This window comes from Leucopleurus acutus (assembly GCF_964270905.1).
Source record: "Leucopleurus acutus genome assembly, chromosome: 12".
NCBI lineage: Eukaryota > Metazoa > Chordata > Mammalia > Artiodactyla > Delphinidae > Leucopleurus > Leucopleurus acutus.
The window spans coordinates 20,980,673-21,000,932 of NC_139154.1; the positions used below are offsets into that span (position 1 = coordinate 20,980,673).

A 20,260-nucleotide genomic window follows, 5' to 3' on the forward strand; every position below is an offset into this window, starting at 1 on the left:
TTGGGGTGGGGTAGATGGGAATGTTTGTAGACTGAGGAGAAGGAACCAGGGATAAGTATAGATTGAGGATGGAGGTTAGAAGGAGTGGCTGATGGATCAAGTCTGCAAAAAGTCACAAAAAGGATGGGATTGAAGTAGAGGAGGAACCTTAGAAGAAAGGAGGTATATGTCTTTCCTCAACACAGGGGAGAAGGATGAAATGGGAAGTGCGGATAAAGAGACATTTTGATGCACACAGGCAGGAAGCTGAAGGCATTCTCAGTGGGCAGCTCACACTTCTCAAGAGAATAGAAAGTGAGGTCACCAGACACCAGGATGGGGCAGGTGTTGGGTTTTGAGAATAAGGGAAAGGATTGAAGTAGCTGCTGGGGAATGAGGTACAGAGTCCACCAGACATGGGTAAATAGATTTCTGAAGACCACTGGGAGCCCAATGGCATCTAAATCCAAGAATGTGTGGTAGAACCAGTTGGCATGATCATCCATGTGGGGGTCCCTGGAGGGCGAAATAAAGAAAGCAGAGAGTGGGGTCTTCTAGAGATATAATCTAGCCCATTTTCTATGTATTTTACATTATCACTGCAGGTGAAGAGCAGGTTCATGCCTTACTCAGCACTGTAGTCCTAATACCCAGTGCAATTACCATGCTCATACTTCATAAATATTTATTGAACAAGTAAGTGCAACAAGATAAAAATTCTTATTAAATGGCTACCACACAGCGGAAGGAGAGAAGCAGTGTTATTACTAAGGCTGAGTCAGCGCCCTGTCAGCAGCTGTCCTATCTCCACTTGCCAGAGGGAAGACGACAGAACCTCGGCTTCCTTTCCTCTACAGAAACTTCCCACGCCTTCTTATGGCATCACAGAGATCCAGAAAATTCCCTCACCCTCCTTTCTTTTGTCCTCAGGCTTACCTTGCAGTATTGCTCTCTAATTTGGCTTCTCCAGATCTAATAGTTCTAATATCAAGACCACGATCATGGTTTACTACAAATATTTTATCTTCTTTTAACATTAATAAATTAGCATGATGGCTTACAAACCAGTCTTGTGTGAATGCAATGCATGGGAAACATATTAATTCATGGATGAGTTAATAAAACAAGTTCTAAAGCTGCAACGCTGGGCATCAACATCGGCATCAGAGGCAATTTATTGTAATTAAACTTTTTCCAGAAAAAACTTTTTATGCTGCTGAGACTGAAGTCAGGAAATACAGAATTTAGGAGGAGATTGGCTAAGAAGGCAGAGTAGAAAGACCCTGAGCTCACCTCCTCTCACGAGCACAACAAATTCACAACTATCTGCAAAATAACCATCGATGAAATCGACCAGAACCTACCAGAAAAGATCTTCTGCAACTAAAGACATAAAGAAGGAACCACAACCAGATGGGTAAGAGGAGCAGACTTGTGATATAATCAAGTCCCATACCCCCAGGCTGGTGGCCCATAAATGGAGAATAGTTATATTGCAGACGCTCCCCCACAAGAGTGGGAGCCCTGAGCCCCAGGTCTGGCTCCCCAGCCCAGGGGTCCTGCAATGGGGAAGATGAGCCCCCAGAGCATTCAGCTTTGAAGGCCAGTGGGGCTTAATTTCAGGAGTCCAAAAGCACTGGGGGAAGACTTCACTCCTAAAGGGCTCACACAAAATCCTATACACACTGGGACCCAGGGGAAAAGCAGTACTTTGATAGAAGCCTGGGCCAGACCTACCTGCTGGTCTTGGAGAGTCTCCTGGAGAGGCAAGGAGTGGCTGTGACTCATTCTGGGGACATAGACACTGGTGGAAGCCATATTTGGGAGCTGGTGGCTACCATCTTGGGATCTTCACTCTAGCTCATTAGCCCAAGACCTGGCCAAGCAACTGGGCTAGGGGCAAACCAAGACTACAAGACCACCCACACAGTCAGCCCACCACAACAGAAGGACCCACGCATCCCTCTGAGGGGAGATCCCTAGAGCAAACAGCTTGGGTGATGAGAGGGGAGTGCGATGTTGGGACGCATAGGATGTCTCCTATAGGAGGCCACTTCTCCAAGGATGAGAAGCATTACTAACTCTACTACATACAGAAAAGTACAAACAGCAACTTAGACAAAATGAGGTGGCTGAGGAACATGTTCCAGATAAAGGAACAAGATAAAACCCCAGAAGAAGAACTAAGTGAAGTGGAGATAGGCAATCTACGCAAGAAAGAGTTCAGAGTAATGATTGTAAAGATGATCCAACAGCTTGAGAGAAGAATGGATGCCCAGTGTGAGAAGTGGGCCTCTCACTGATGTGGCCTCTCCCGCTGCGGAGCACAGGCTCTGGATGCGCAGGCTCAGCGGCCATGGCTCATGGGCCCAGCTGCTCCGCGGCATGTGGGATCTTCCCGGACCGGGGCATGAACCTGTGTCTCCTGCATCGGCAGGTGGACTCTCGACCACTGCGCCGCCAGGGAAGCCCAGAAGTTAGAAGTTTTAAACAAAAGCTTAGAAAATATAAAGAACAACCAAACAGAGATGTAGAATACAATAACTGAAATGAAAAATACGCTAGAAGGAATCAATAGTAGACTAAATGATACAGAAGAACAGATCAGTGAGCTCAAGACAGAGTAGTGGAAATCACTGCTGATGAACAGAAAAAAGAAAAAAGAATGAAAAGAAAGGAGGACAGTTTAAGAAACCTCTGGGACAACATCAAGCACACCAATATTCACATTTTAGGGGTCCCAGAAGGAGAAGAGGGAGAGAAAGGGGCTGAGAACACATTTTAAGACATAATAGCTGAAAACCTTCCTAACCTGGGAAAGGAAACAGTTACCCAAGTCCAGAAAGCACAGAGAATCCCATACAGGATTAACTCAAAGAGGAACACACCAAGACACATTGTAATTAAAATGACAAAAATTAAAGATAAAGAGAGAATATTAAAAGTAGCAGGGGAAAAACAACAAATAACATATAAGGGAACTCCCGTAAGTCTGTCAGCTGATTTTTCAGCAGAAACTCTGCAGGCCAGAAGGGAGTGGCACACTATTTTTAAAGTGATGAAAGGGAAAAACCTACAATCAAGAATACTCTACCCAGCAAGGCTCTCCTTCAGATTTGATGGAGCGATGAAAAGCTTTAAAGTAAAGCAAAACTAAAAGAGTTCAGCACCATGAAACTAGCTTTACAACAAATGTTAAAGGAACTTCTCTACGTAAAAAAGAAAAGGCCAGAAATAGAAATAAGAAAATTATGAAATGAAAAAGCTCACCAGAAAAAGCAAACATACCATAAAGGGAGGAAATCATCCACACACAAAACTAATAGGGAGGTTAAAAGACAAAAGTAAAATCACCTATATCCACAATAAGCAGTTAAGGGATACACAAAACAATTAAATGTAAAATGTGATATCAAAAACAGTAATCATGGGGCTTCCCTGGTAGCTCAGTGGTTGAGAGTCCGCCTGCCAATGCAGGGGACACGGGTTCATGCCCTGGTCCGGGGAGATCCCCCATGCCGTGGAGCGGCTGGGCCCGTGAGCCATGGCTGCTGAGCCTGCACATCTGGAGCCTGTGCTCTGCAACGGGAGAGGCCACAACAGTGAGAGGCCCGTGTACCGCAAAAAAAAAAAAAAAAACCCAAAAAAAAAACCAAACGAAACACACACACACACACACAAACAGTAATTGTGAAGGGAGGAGAGTAAAAATGAAGGGTTTTTAAAGTGTATTTGAACTTAAGAAATCAGCAACTTAAAATAATCATGTATATATTATACATAGACTGCTATATAAAAACCTCATGGTAACTGCAAACCAAAAATCTATAATCAATATACACATAAAAAAGAAAAAGCAATCCAAACATAACACTAAAGATAGTCATCAAATCACAAGAGAACAAAAGAAGAAAGAAAAAAAGACCTACAAAAACAAATCCAAAACGATTAACAAAATGGCAATAACAACATACATATCAATAATTACCGTAAATGTAAGTAGACTAAATGCTACAACCAAAAGACATAGAGTGGCTGAATGGATACAAAAACAAGACCTGTATACATGCTGCCTAGAAGAGATTCACTTCAGATCTAGAGACACACACAGACAGAAAGTGAGGGGATGGAAAAAGATATTCCATGCAAATGGAAGTCAAAAGAAAGCCAGAATAACAATACTTATTTCAGACAAAATAGACTTTAAAATAAAGACTGTAACAAGAAGGACACTGCATAATGATCAAGAGATCAATCCAAGAAGATATAACAATTGTAAATATATATGCACCCAACATAGGAGCACCTAAATACATAAGGCAATGACAATAACACAGTAATAGTGGGGGATTTTAACACCCCATTTACATCAGTTGACAGATCATACAGAAATAGAAAACATTGGCCTTAAATGGCACATTAGACCAGACGAACTCAATTGATATATATAGAGCATTCCATCCAAAAGCAGCAGAATACATATTCTTTTCAAGTGCACATGTAACATTCTCCAGGATAGATCACATGCTAGGTCACGAGACAAGCCTCGGTAAATTTTAGAGAGTTGAAATTACATCAAACATCTTCTTTGACCACAACACTGAGACTAGAAATCAACTACCCAAAACCAAAAACCAACCAAACAAAAAACCTGCGAAAAACACAAACGTGGAGGCTAAACAATATGCTACTATACAACAAATGGATCACTGAAGAAATAAAAGAGGAAATCAAATAATACCTAGAGGCAAATGAAAACAAAAACACAATGATCCAAAACCTATGGGATGCAGCAAAAGCAGTTCTAGGAGGGAAGTTTATAGCAATACAAGCTTACCTCAGGAACACAAGAAAAGTCTCAAATAAACAACCTAACCTTACACTTAGAGTGAACAAGTAAAGCAAAACTTTTGCTTTGTTCTTAGAAAGAACAAGCAAAACCCAAAGTTAGTAGATTGAGATAAATCATAAAGATCAGAGCAGAAGTAAATGAGATAGAGACTAAACAAATAGAAAAGATCAATGAAACTAAAAGCTGGTTCTTTGAACAGATAAACAAAATTGATAAACCTTTAGCTAGACTCATCAAGAAAAAAAGGGAGAGGGCCTAAATCAATAAAATCAGAAATGAAAAAGAAGTTACAGCCAACACCGCAGAAATACAAAGGATCATAAGAGACTACTATGAACAACCATATACCAATAAAATGGACAACCGAGAAGAAATGGAAAAGCTCTTAGAAATGTACAATCTCCCAGGATTGAACCGGGAAGAAATAGAAAATATGAACAGACCAATTACCAGTATGAAATTGAATCAGTAATTTAAAAACTCCTAACAAACATAAGTCCAGGACCAGACGGCCTCACAGGTGAATTCTACTAAATGTTTAGAGAAGAGTTAATGCTTATCCTTCTCAAAGTATTCCAAAAAACTGCAGAGAAAGGAACGTCCAAACTCATTGTATGAGGCCCGCACCACCCTGATACCAAAACCAGACAAAGCTATTACAAAAAAAAGAAAATTATAGGCCTATATCACTGATGAACATAGATGCAAAAATCCTCAACAAAATACTAACAAATTGAATACAATTCAACACTGTATTTAAAGGATCATACACCCTGATCAAGTGCAATTTATCCCAGGGATGCAAGGATCTTTCAATATCTGTAAATCAATCAGTGTGGTATACCACATTAACAAATTGAATAAAAACTATATGATCATCTCAATAGATGCAGAAAAAGCTTTTGATAAATTCAATATCCATTTATGATAAAAACTCTCCAGAAAGTGGGCATAGAGGGAAAATACATAATAAAGGCCATATATGGCCCATAGCTAATACAATATTCAACAGTGAAAAGCTGAAAGCATTACCTCTAAGATCAGGAACAAGACAAGGATGCCCACTCTCACCACTCTTATTCAACATAGTTTTGGAAGTCCTAGCCACAGCAATCAGACAAGGAAAATAAATAAAAAGAATCCAAATTGGAAAGGAAGAAGTACAACTGTCACTGTTTGCAGATGACATGATACTATACATAGAAAATCCTAAAGATGCCACCAGAAAACTACTAGAGCTCCTCAATGAATTTTGTAAAATTTTGCAGGAGACAAAATTAATACACAGAAATCTCTTGCATTTCTATACACTAACAATGAACTATCAGGAAGAGAAATTAATGAAACAATTCCATTTACCAACACATCAAAAAGAATAAAATACCTAGGAATAAACCTACCTATGGAGGCAAAATACCTGTACTCAGAAAGCTGTAAGCCACTGATGAAAGAAACGGAAGATGACACAAACAGATGGAAAGATATACCATGTTCTTGGATTGGAAGAATCAATATTGTTAAAATGACCATACTATCCAAGGCAATCTACAGATTCAGTGCAATTCCTATCAGAATACCAATGGCATTTTTCACAGAACTAGAACAAATAATTTAAAAATTTGTATGCAAACACAAAAGACCCCAAATAGCCAAAACAGTATTGAAAAAGAAGAACAGAGCTGGAGGAATCATGCTCCCTGACTTTGGACTATACTACAAAGCCACAGGCATCAAAACAGTATGGTACCAGCACAAAAATAGACATATAGATCAATGGAGCAGGATAGAGAGCCCAGAAATAAACCCACACACTTATGGTCAATTAATCTATGACAAAGGAGGCAAGAATGCACAATGGAGAAAAGACAGTCTCTTCAGTAATTGGTGCTGGGAAAGCTGGATAGCTACATGCAAAAGAATGAACTTAGAACATTGTCTAACACCATATACATAAATAAACTCAAAATGGATTAAAGACTTATATGTAAGACCGGACACTATAAAACTCCTAGAAGAAAACATAGAACACTCTCTGATGTAAATCACAGCAATATGTTTTTGGATCTGTCTCCTAAAGCAAAGGAAATAAAAGCAAAAATAAACAAATGGGACCTAACTAAACTTGAAAGCTTTTGCACAGCAAAGGAAACCATCTGCAAAATGAAAAGAAAACCTACTGATGAGAGAAAATATGTGCAAATGATATGACCAATAAGGGATTACTATCCAACATATAAAAACAGCACATACAACACAATATCAAAAAAACAAACAACCCAAATAAAAAATGGGCAGAAGAACTGAATAGACATTTTTCCAAGGAGGAAATGCAGATGGCCCACAGGCACATGAAAAGATGCTCAACACCATCAATCATCATGGAAATGCAAATCAAAACCATAATGAGATAACAGCTCACACCTGTCAGAATGGCTATCATCATAAAGTACAAATACAATAGAATACTACTCAGCCATAAAAATGAATGAAATTTTGCCATTTGCAGCATGGATGGACTTGCAGGGCATTATGCTAAGTGAAATTAGACAGAGAAAGACAAATAGTGTATGATATCACTTATATATGGAATCTAAAAAATACAACAAACTAATGAATATAACAAAAAAGAAGCAAACTCACAGATACGTAGAACAAACTAGTGGTTATCAGTGGGTAGAGGGAAGGGGAGAGGAGCAATATAGGGGTAGGGGATTAAGAGGTACAAATTATTAGGCATAAAACAAGCTATATGGATATATTGTTCAACGTGTGGAATACAGCCAATATTTTAGAACTAAAATAGAGTAAAATCTTTAAAAATTGCGAATCACTAGATTGTACACTGTTAACTTACACAATATTGTACAGCAACAAATGTTTATTTTTCAATAAAAAAATAAGTTACCGGTGATAGCAAGTTGCCAACGTACCACACAGGGGGAAAAATACAGAATTTAGAGCTCTTTTCGATTAGAAGTGTGTAATATCAAGCAAGCGGAACCCTAGAGCCTGACAACAGGTGTGATGGGTGACCCTACACCTGCCCTGTGGCACCGAACCGCTGCCAGGAGTTGGCCGGTGTCACCTGACCCTCCGCGGGTTTAGGGAGAGGGGGCGCGGAGGCGTTGAGCGCGTCACGCTCCGCCCTGAGCTCTGGGGTTGGTCAAGGTCTGCGCCTGCGCCGAAATCCAGTTATCAAAGTTGACTCCAGAAGAGAGAACCTAACAGACCAGTAACAATGGAAGAAACTGAGAAAGTTATCATGGTGTTTCAGGTTAAAAAAAAATCCTTCCTGAAGAAGATCTTAAGCAACACAATGGATTCAGAAGCTCATGAAAAGAGGTCACAAATCCTAACATCTTCAAAGCAAGATATATCACCTCATATTGCAAATGTTAGCGAAATGAAGCATTACTTGTGTGGCAGCCGTGCAGCTCTCAACCATATACCAATCACATTTCCCATTCAGCTCTTTCGGCAACGGCTGTATGGAATCAAAATCTGGGATTCAGTACTTCAGTTGAGGAGGGATGGATTTCGAAACTTGTGTGGTGGAATCCTTCCCCCATTAATGCAGAAAACGACTACACCGGCTGGTCTGTATGAGGATCTAGCTTGCCTTCTCCGTAAGCATATCAGTACCCCGGAGTTTGCAACCCTAGCATGGCTGCAGTACTTGCAGGGACAACAGAAGCAATTTTCAGTCCATTGGAAAGCGTTCAAACATTGCTTTGAGCCCACAGCATCATGACAAATTTACAAACACTAATCAGGCTTTCAAGGCACTGAAATGCCATGGAATTAGTATTATCGAGGCTTGGCGCCCGTTCTTTTCCGTAATGGATTCAGCAATGTCCTTTTTTTTGGACTTCGATGTCCCATCGAGGAGCACCTGCCTACAGCAACGACTCACAGTGCTCCTTTGGTCGATGATTTTATCTGCAGAGGCCTGTTGGGTGCCATGTTGGGAATCTTGTTTTTTCCAGTTAATGTTGCAAAAACTCGCATGCAATCTCAGATTGGTGGGGAATTTCAGTCTCACCCTAAGGTTTTACAAAAAATATGGCTACAATGGGACAGGAAACTGACAAACCTTTTCAGAGGTGCCCATCTGAATTACCATCGGTCCCCCATCTCTTGGGGCATAATTAATGCGACTTCTGAGTTCTTGTTAAAGATTATATGAAAGAAATCAGTTAAGTGCCCTTTATCAGCTGAATAGATCTAAGAAGAATGCAGTTTGGCCTTGTTTCTAATCGGCCAAATACAAATTGGTGTCATAAATCCAGGGCACAATGAATTACGGGCAAAGCTGTTTTCTTTAAGCAGCAACAATTCAGAATAAAAGATTTCAGTAGGAAAATGTAAGGTGTTTTGGTTTTTGTTTTGTTTTGTTTTGGGGGGGGGTCTGTTTCTATTTTTTTAATCATTATCTGAGAACTTTAGGCTAATTGCCTGGTTAATAGCTGTCTATCTGACGGCTTTTGACAAGGAAACTAACAGCCAAGGTATGACTCTATTTTTCCAACTCTTCCATATTGAAACGTAAGTGGCCATGACCAGGCAGAGAAAAGGCTCTTAGCGTTCCATGAATTCTCAGGCTTACTTCTATTACTCCATTTCTTGCTTCTCTGCTTTTAGGAGGAGTTGCCAAGGGTAGTTTTTGTTAACTTATACATGGTAGGACAAAGGAGCAGAACAGAGAAGAAAAACAGCTTATTACGTGTAGGTTTTTCATGATAAATTGCTTGTATTCGTTTTGAAACTAAGCACCTGTTGGGATGGTCATTATCCGAATTATTTCTCTTTAGACGTGGTAGACTAAAGCAGCGAATGGCATCTCCCATTTTGCTTTCTAGGATGAAAGTTTTCTCTGTAGTTCTCAATGTGACCTTAAACCTTTCCAAAATATTTTTATATTAATTTCACTTATTTCATTGCCAAAAGATGTGCAGACTTAACTTTTGTTAGTGGTGTTTCATCCCATTAAGAAGTTTCATATTACAGGCATCACCCCCCTTTTCTTCATGCCACTTCGCTTTTACAAAAGACCTCCATTAGTACCTGTTTTCACTAACGGAAAGAAATACGAGGATGATTTGTGCTTTCACAGAAAAAGGTAATTGCTTCTTCACTCTATGCCATTTGGGCTTACGAAAGGTTCCACAGGAATGCGGGGAAACTTGTAATTGTATTAGAGATACAATTCTGTTTAGCTCAGCTTCTTTGAATTGTTGTTGCCAATTTAGTGAAGAGCTTTGGAGTTTTGGTTTTCTTTCCTTTGAGTAGTAGTTTGCCACAGTCAAATCTCCTGTTCTCTTGAAACTCCCATTAAAAACAACAACAGAAATGCTTCCATAAAATTTTATTTTGGACGTCAGATTTTTTTTTTCTGGTTTTTAAGTGTTCCAGGGAAGGGGAAAATAAAAGAAACCTCAGGATAGCTTTCACCCCCCTAGCTTTCACCCCCCAGTGTCAAGCCGTCTTTTTTACTTTACTCTTAGAAATAGAGACTTCTGTTAGGATCTTTGCATTTTGGGAACCCAATTTTACCATTTTATCTTTTTTTTTTTTTTTTTTTTTTTTTTTTGTGGTACGCGGGCCTCTCACTGCTGTGGCCTCTCCCACTGCTGAGCACAGGTTCCGGACGTGCAGGCTCAGCGGCCATGGCTCACGGGCCCAGCCGCTCCGTGGCATGTGGGATCTTCCCGGACCGGGGCACGAACCCGTGTCCCCTGCATCGGCAGGCAGACTCTCAACCACTGCGCCACCAGGGAAGCCCCCATTTTATCATTTAAACAGTAAGACAGTTTGAGAGGATAAGACCTAAATGAAGATATTTCACGGGTTAGTTTTAAATTCTAGAAGTTGGTGAAAGGTGGATAGCATACTTATCCCTTACCTAACAGACAAAGCCTTACTTGTCAAAGGAATCAGATTTTAACATACTTTTTGCCAGATAAATAAGGCAAAGTGACTCATACACCAATTGAATAACTAATAAAACATGCGAAGGGCTTCCCTGGTGGCGCAGTGTTTGGGAGTCCGCCTGCCGATGCAGGGGACGCGGGTTCGTGCCCCGGTCCGGGAGGATCCCACGTGCCGCAGAGCGGCTGGGCCCGTGAGCCATGGCCGCTGAGCCTGCGCGTCCGGAGCCTGTGCTCCGCAACGGGAGGGGCCACAACAGTGAGAGGCCCGCGTAACGCAAAAGAAAAAAAAAAAAAAAGCTTGAGAATTGGGAGGCTGATGGTATAAATTGTGGTCTGAGTCCAAAGACCGTGAGAACCACAAACACCAATGTTCAGAGGCAGGGGAAGAGGAATGTCCCAGCTCAAGAAAAGAGAGAAATTTCACCCCCTCCCCCTTTTTGTCCTATTCAGACCTCCAGTGGCTTTCAGGATGCCCACTTGCATCCGCGAGGGCGCTCTTCTTTACTCAGTCTATGAATTCAAATGCTAATCTCTTCTGGAAACACTGTCACAAACACTCAGAAACAATGCTTACCTAGCTGTCTAGTCACCTTTTAACCCAATCAAGTTGACGCATTAAATTAACCATGACATTCAGGTTTCCTCTTCATCATTTAACTGATGAGGAGACAAAGGGACTGTCTCAGCGAATTAAGATTTGATTGGGGGGGGGGCATATCCCTGACTAGGCCACTGAGCCAAGTGTAGTGGACATCTGTTGGGTATGCCTGCCCAGGGCCCACTTCCTGTTCTTCTGCCAGGAGCACCACAATTTTTTTGTGGAACTAGCCTTTTATTCTGGACACAGTCTTGATTGGAATGTCACTCGAGATGCTTCCCCTCTCTCACTCAAGGGTTGGTAAGGAATTCAACTTAGTCCAAAAGGGGGTTCTCTTCCAGATCCTGAATTGGAAGAGCACAAAGCTGGAAAGGGTTGGAGAACATTTGTTCAGAGGCCAGGACTCTGAAGAGACCTTCCCTTGGCGCCTGCACCAGACTTGCAGCTGCTCTGCGTCCATCCTTCAGAAGCCAGCAACTTTGACTTCCTTCCAAGTCTGTGGCCACCCCTGAAGCTTACCAACTCTTTCCTTTGCTGAAGTTAAGCAGAAGAGGTTTCCACTGATTACACTGTATTCTATCTTTCAGGAGATTCCCTTAAAGACAAAATCAGAAAGGGCGGCAAGGAAACACTGAAGTTTATCCCCACACAAGTGGAGCACACCGTTCTCTTTAAAAGCACAGTCGGACTTCCCTGGTGGTTAAGAATCTGCCTGCCCATAGAGGGAACTTTCCTCAACATAATAAAGGCCATATATGACAAACCCACAGCCAACATCGTCCTCAATGGTGAAAAACTGAAAGCATTTCCACTAAGATCAGGAATAAGACAAGGTTGCCCACTCTCACCACTCTTATTCAAAGTAGTTTTGGAAGTTTTAGCTACAGTAATCAGAGAAGAAAAGGAAATAAAATGAATCCAAATCGGAAAAGAAGAAGTAAAGCTGTCACTGTTTGCAGATGACATGATACTATACATAGAGAACCCTAAAGATGCTACCAGAAAACTACTAGAGCTAATCAATGAATTTGGTAAAGTAGCAGGATACAAAATTAATGCACAGAAATCTGTGGCATTCCTATGCACTAATGATGAAAAATCTGAAAGTGAAATCAAGAAAACACTCCCATTTACCATTGCAACAGAAAGAATAAAATATCTAGGAATAAACCTACATAAGGAGACAAAAGACCTGTATGCAGAAAATTATAAGACACTGATAAAAGAAATTAAAGATGATACAAATAGATGGAGAGATATACCATGTTCTTGGATTGGAAGAATCAACATTGAGAAAATGACTCTACTACCCAAAGCAATCTACAGGTTCAATGCAATCCCTATCAAACTACCACTGGCATTTTTCACAGAAGTAGAACAAAAAATTTCACAATTTGTATGGAAAGACATAAGACCCCGAATAGCCAAAGCAATCTTGAGAACGAAAAATGGAGCTGGAGGAATTAGGCTTCCTGACCTCAGACTATACTACAAAGCTACAGTAATCAAGACAGTATGGTACTGGCACAAAAACAGAAATATAGATCAATGGAACAGGATAGAAAGCCCAGAGATAAACCCACGCATATATGGTCACCTTATCTTTGATAAAGGAGGCAGGAATGTACAGTGGAGAAAAGACAGCCTCTTCAATAACTGATTCTGGGAAAACTGGACAGGTACATGTAAAAGTCTGAGATTAGATCACTCCCTAACACCATACACAAAAATAAGCTCAAAATGGATTAAAGACCTAAATGTAAGGCCAGAAACTATCAAACTCTTAGAGGAAAACATAGGCAGAACACTCTATGACATAAATCACAGCCAGATCCTTTTTGACCCACCTCCCAGAGAAATGAAAATGAAAACAAAAAGAAACATATGGGAGCTAATGAAACTTCAAAGCTTTTGCACAGCAAAGGAAACCATAAACAAGACCAAAAGACAACCCTCAGAATGGGAGAAAATATTTGCAAGTGAAGCAACTGACAAAGGATTCAGCTCCAAAATTTACAAGCAGCTCATGCAGCTCAATAACAAAAAAACAAACAACCCAATCCAAAAATGGTCAGAAGACCTAAATAGACATTTCTCCAAAGAAGATATACAGATTGCCAACAAACACATGAAAGAATGCTCAACATCATTAATCATTAGAGAAATGCAAATCAAAACTACAATGAGGTATCACCTCACACCAGTCAGAATGGCCATCATCAAAAAATCTAGAAACAATAAATGCTGGAGAGGGTGTGGAGAAAAGGGAACACTCTTGCACTGCTGATGGGAATGTGAATTGGTACAGCTACTATGGAGAACAGTATGGAGGTTCCTTAAAAAACTACAGATAGAACTACCATACAACCCAGCAATCCCACTACTGGGCATATACCCTGAGAAAACCATAATTCAAAAAGAGTCATGTACCAAAATGTTCACTTCAGCTCTATTTACAATAGCCAGGAGTTGGAAACAACTTAAGTGTCCATCATCGGATGAATGGATAAAGAAGATGTGGCACATATATACAATGGAATATTACTCAGCCATAAAAAGAAACGAAATTGAGCTATTTGTAATGAGGTGGATGGACCTAGAGTCTGTCATACAGAGTGAAGTAAGTCAGAAAGAGAAAGACAAATACCGTATGCTAACACATATATATGGAATTTAAGAAAAAAAAAGTCATGAAGAACCTAGGGGTAAGACAGGAATAAAGACACAGACCTACTAGAGAATGGACTTGAGGATATGGGGAGGGGGAAGGGTAAGCTGTGACAAAGTGAGAGAGTGGCATGGACATATATACACTACCAAACGTAAAATAGATAGCTAGTGGGAAGCAGCCGCATAGCACAGGGAGATCAGCTTGGTGCTTTGTGACCGCCTGGAGGGGTGAAATAGGGAGGGTGGGAGGGAGGGAGACGCAAGAGGGAGGAGATATGGCAGCATATGTATATGTATAACTGATTCACTTTGTTATAAAGCAGAAACTAAAACACCATTGTAAAGCAATTATACTCCAATAAAGATGTAAAAAAAAAAAAAAAAGAATCTGCCTGCCAATGCAGGGGACAAAGGTTCGAGCCCTGGTCCGGGAAGATCCCAAATGTCACGGAGCAACTAAGCCCGTGAGCCACAACTACTGAGCCTGCGCTCTAGAGCCCGTGAGCCACAACTACTGAGCCCGCGTGCCACAACTACTGAAGCTGGCGCACCTAGACCCTGTGCTCCGCAACAAGAGAAGCCCCTGCAATGAGAAACCCATGCACCTCAACAAAGAGTAGCTGACGCTCGCTGCAACTAGAGAAAGCCCGCGCACAGCAACAAAGACCCAACACAGCCAAAACTAAAGAAAGAAATATATTAAAAAAGTAAAACTAAAACACTTGGCTTCCTTAAAAAATAAATAAATAAAATAAAAGCACTGTCACTTTTGGTGTCTCAGTGGAACTTCTCAAGATCTTCCTCTTCTTCCTTATGGGTAAACAGAGTCTGCTCAGGGTTGTGTAATTAGGGAGTGATGGAGTTGGCACCTATATTCAGTTGTCTGACTCAGTAGTGTTGTGCTGGGATCTCTCAAATCACTCCTAGGGGTGTTCATCCTGGTCTCAGGTTGTGATTTGGGTGCCACCACTTATACCCTGTGGGATCCGGGAGGGCCTCCCCTGGGCCTCTATTTTCCACGTCTGTAACATGGAGATTGTTAGGCTGTATATATGTATATATGTTTGCCTAATTATCCACAATGGGAGAAAACTAATCAGACAAGCTCAGAGGCATGTCAATGGAGAAACATTTTAGAGGCTATACATTTTATCAGTTATACCAAGTTGTTACACAAATATTGTACATGCGCTTTTAGCAGTGGACTTAAAGCAAGCATTGTTATACAGCAGTTATTCTCGGCGACAAGTTCACTAGAGAATTCTCTTTGTATCCTGAACACTGGGGGCAACAGCACAGTTAGAAGTAAAACAATAATTTTCAATATTGATAGCAAGAAACAGTTCAATTAAATTAGTAGGAAAGGTCTTACAGGTCTGGTCTGGGTTTTGGGGTCAGTTGCTTGCCACTGTTGTCATCTTTTTCTCATCCTGGATGTCATTTGGGGATATATTAAGTAAATATATATACTTAGTATACATTAAGTCCTTTCTTAATATAAAAGGCAACAGCCAGCCCACAGCTGCAGCTACTACCTTATTGTCTAGCTTCTTTTTTCACTATAATGGCAGCCAACAGCTCCACAACACACTTAGGAGTGTTTATGAGTTCTCTGTACTCTCCTGGTGGCCTCCATGCATCAAGAACAGCCGCCATTGGGGCCCACATATTAATGGATGGCCACCCATGATTCCCCCCGCAACTTCCCATTCCCATCCCTTATTTCCCCATGTCTTGGTGCTCATGGGAGTTTCCTCGGTCTCCTAGCTGGCTTGCCAATTGTTGGGCTGCCCCCTACAGGCCTGCAAGCCCTGTAATTGCCCAGCCTCAAGACTGAAGAAAGAGGGCTTCCCTGGTGGTGCAGTGGTTAAGAATCTACCTGCCAATGTAGGGGACACGGGTTCGAGCCCTGGTCTGGGAAGATCCTACATGCCGCGGAGCAGCTAAGCTTGTGTGCCACAACTAATGAGCCTGTGCTGTAGAGCCCGCGAGTCACAACTGCTAAAGCCCGTGCGCCTAGAGCCCATGCTCTGCAACAAGAGAAGCCACCGCAATGAGAAATCCTTGCACCGCAATGAAGAGTAGCCCCCGCTCGCCGCAACTAGAGAAAGCCTGCACGCAGCAACGAAGACCCAACGCAGCCAAAAACAAACAAGTAAAATAAATAAATAAAATAAATTAATTTATTAAAAAAAAAGACTGAAGAAAGAGCCTGGAGAGCGACAGAGACAGCAACAGAGACATCAATGGTTCATTAGATAGGGGATCTTACAAGTCTGAAGCAAGGTCCTGGAGACACCCCACCATGTACTGTAGACCACAGGCAGGAAACGCAGCAGTCTGCAGTCCCGGGGGGAATGGGGGAGGGGACTGGAGGCTACCAGTTATAGGGGAATTGACATCAGGTTGGCTCATCAGTTACCAGGGGAACCAGCGGCTGGGGCAGGGGGCAAGCTTGTAGGCAGTTACTGATTAAGTCCTGTAATTAAGAGGATTGGATAGTCATGTGAGTTGGGTGTAGGCGAAGCAGGGACTGGTAGAGCAGGGGATGGACGGAGAGCAAGGGAACAGCCATCTTGGGTTGCCTGACCGTACAAAGATGTTGAATTGCCTGACCCTAAGGCTCCTTCCCCACTCTCAAATTTTCTCTCTTTCTGTGTGAAATTGTGGGTGGAAAATAGAATGTAAGAATAACAAACATTTCCTCTGTGTTCACTATGTGCCAGGTCCTATTCTACACACTTCATTTGTATTAACTCATTTAATCCTCACAACAACCAGCCTCTATGATAGAGGCCCCGTTGGGGCACGGGCTTTATTTGATTCACTGTTGTATCCACTCTGGGCTTGGTATAAAGTATACGATCAATAAGTGTTAGAGCAGATCAACAAACAAGTAAAATAAAAAATCCATGAATGAATAGAAAGGGGAGAGAGACCAGTTTTCTCCAAATCGAATTCTATGGTCTTCTGGCCTTCTTGAAGTTCATTTGGGCTCTCATTACTTCTCAGGTAAGCTCTAGTGTTTTAAGGAAATTCTTGAATTAGTTCCTCTTTTTTTTCAGCTGCTGTGAAGATATGACTTCTGAATCTTTCTTCTTTCACTTTTTCTTCTTTCAAGTAGCACCAATAACTGAGCCCAATGGTGCAAGTACTTAGATGACAATCGGACATCATTTTTAAAATATTAATTAATTAATGTATTTATGGCTGAGTTGGGTCGTTGTTGCTGCGTGTGGGCTTTCTCTAGTTGTGGTGAGCGGGGGTTACTCTTCGTTGCGGTGCGCGGGCTTCTCACTGCGGTGGCTTCTCTTGTTGCGGAGCACGGGCTCTAGGCGCGTGGGCTTCAGTAGTTGTGGCTCACGGGCTCTAGAGCACAGGCTCAGTAGATGTGGCGCACGGGCTTAGTTACTCCACGGCATGCGGGATCTTCCCGGACTAGGGCTCGAACCCGTGTCCCCTACATTGGCAGGCGGATTCTTAACCACTGCGCCACCAGGGAAGCCCGGACATCATTTTCTTGACCCGTATAAGAAAGGCTCTAAGGGTTCCAAGATGGTATGTTACTGCCCACATCACTCAGGTTTGATGGGGAGTTTTCTATGACCAGTTCACTGAGGAAAAGCACAGACAAGCTTGGGCTTAGTTGATGGTATGCTGGCATCGCTGAAGTGGACAGCTGCAGCACCGTGGCTTCAACCAGGAGGGTGTCCGAAGGACAACAGGCGAGCAAAGTCCTGGGCAGATCCACCTGGATGGAGCGATGGCCAAAGAGGTGGTCTACATTGGTTCCTGGACAATAGTTAATGGTTTCCAGGAAAGAAGGTTTCATTGGCTCCTCTGGGAATGAACCTCACCTGAACTGCTAACTGAGACGAAAAGAAACATGAGATGGATAGAGGACGAAGGAAGTTATGGATATCAACTGTGGCTTTGTGGCCCGTGATATAACAGGAGCTACAGGAGTTATTATCATTTCCTCCCTGCTTGCTGCTCATTTGCTCATCTGCATTAACCCCAAATTTCCCTCTTCCTTTCCTCTATTGTGTTATATGAGGAGTACTGGTGGCGATTAACGTTATAATTTGGTCTTTGGGTTACAGAACATCCAGGCGGGAATTAATATCACCCAGAGTGGGATACAGTGGCTGATGGGACTTTGAATCTCCTTTTTCAGGGAGAGACTGTGAGTATCTTTATTTGTACAAAGTGGGCTTGCATCTTGTAAGGGCGACGCATGAGGCTTGTTGGTGGTGAATAGGTGTTTAAATGTGTGTTGAAGTGTGTAGATGTCGAGTAGTGGAAGGGGTGAACTAGGCCAATTATCGACCAATTGTTTCTTAAATCCACAATGTCTCTTTTCTACTTGGTTCTGTCGTGTCGAGGCTGGGGATCTGCAAACTCTCTTGGAGTGTGGGATCTGGGGGTCCCGGGCTCTCTTGCTAGATGACTTCCTGTTATCTTCTGCCAGCAGGAGGCACTGATGGGAGATCCTAGGAGAGGAGAAGGAGAGAAACTCTGCTCCTTCAACAGGTGAGATTCCGTAAGTATTCAAGAGTGTTTACGCTCAAGTTAATGGAAGAAGAAGAAACCATATTGTCAGCTTTTCCAGATATTTGGATCTTATATTTGAAGTTGCTAACTGACTGAAGTATTGCAAGACCAAATTACATTGTATTAAAAAATACAAACATCAGTATGTAATCACTATCGCTAATGTCACTAATGTCACTAACAAATTTACCCTGGAAATTCTGACTGCTCTCTCTTGAAAAGCCTGTGGAACATTATCCTCTGAGCAGGTCACTGGGCATTCCTGATTTATTAAAATGTGTAAAGAGAGCATGCATTTTTCTCAGTGGTAACATTAGGAACCCCTTTGATCTCTGTTGACTGTTTAGCTGAAAGGGATTTGGATATCTTTGTTGTCATCAGAAAAGACAAAGAGTTGTCACTGTTAATAGCTCTTTGCTCTTTGGTCTCTTTAGCTAAAATGATGGAGTCTTTATAGGAATCATGTATGAATACTTGGTGAGTAATTCTGTGTCTTAAAGATATGTGAAAATAAATTAAAAAGTAATTTTTTGGTTGCACAATATTGAGAATGTACTAAATGCCACTGAATTGCACACTTTAAAAGGGTTAATTCTGTGATATGTGGATTTTACTTCAATTTTATTTCTCTTAAAGTATCTGTTTTTTGCAGTGAAACACTTCTTTGGCTAAAGTTTTCACCTAGATTCAAGGATGTTTAAAAGATTTCGCATTGCCTGCTTCAGTTTAAACTTATGCTGAGACTCATTTCATAGTTCTTAGGTTTTGGGTAGCTTTGTTTTCAGTGAAGCTCATGAGGTTTAACCATTTCATAGATGAAACATGATGTGGAGGACTTGTTTGCACTGACCGTTTAACCCAACTATTTCAAGAGGATGAAAATAATTGAGAAAAACACAAAGATGTCTCAAGATGCTTTCCTATGCATGCTCAGAAAATTACCACTTTTAAATTTGCATGAAATCATTAAAAAGGAATTTTGGAAAAAGAACTAAACTGTGCAAGAATTTGTTAAGATAGTTATAATGAAATATTATGACATGAATGCAGATAGTTCTGAAGCTTTTGCTCTTTATTAATTGTATTTTTCAGTTCCTGTCTCTGCGAATAGAAGATGGTTCTTTTTACGAAGTAAAGCCATTTAGAGGCCCCACAGGAACATAATGGCCAACGAAATTAGCATTGTTCTTCTTCATATGTTGTTGAAAATGTTTCTAATGTCAAATTATGAGGACTATCATTGTAAGTTTGTTTGGAAAATTTAAGTTTTATATATTGGCAGAATATACCCTTTGTTTCTTATATTTTTATCTTTAATTTAGATATCAAGTTTCAAAATATATAGCACTTAAAAAAATTAATTAATTAATGTTTGGCTGCGTTGGGTCTTCGTTGCTGCGCGCGGGCTTTCTCTAGTTGTGGCGAGCAGGGGGCTACTCTTCTTTGCTGCGCACGGGCTTCTCATTGCGGTGGCTCCTCTTGTTGCGGAGCACGGGCTCTAGAGCGCAGGCTCAGTAGTTGTGGCACGTGGGCTTTAGTAGTTGTGGCGCATGGGCTTAGTTGCTCTGCGGCATGTGGGATCTTCCCGGACCGGGGCACGAACCCGCGTCCCCTGCATTGGCAGGCGGATTCTTAACCCTATAGCACTTTCTTGGCTTTGATCGAAAACCATATTTC

At 41.5% G+C, this 20,260-nt stretch overlaps 1 pseudogene across 1 annotated transcript; it reads left to right on the forward strand.

Annotated features, from left to right (window-relative positions):
* Positions 1-8,117: 8,117 nt before the first annotated feature.
* Positions 8,118-9,128, forward strand: LOC309969731 (mitochondrial nicotinamide adenine dinucleotide transporter SLC25A51-like; annotated as a pseudogene). Its single transcript has one exon. The product of its transcript is annotated as a mitochondrial nicotinamide adenine dinucleotide transporter SLC25A51-like (transcript).
* Positions 9,129-20,260: the final 11,132 nt, after the last annotated feature.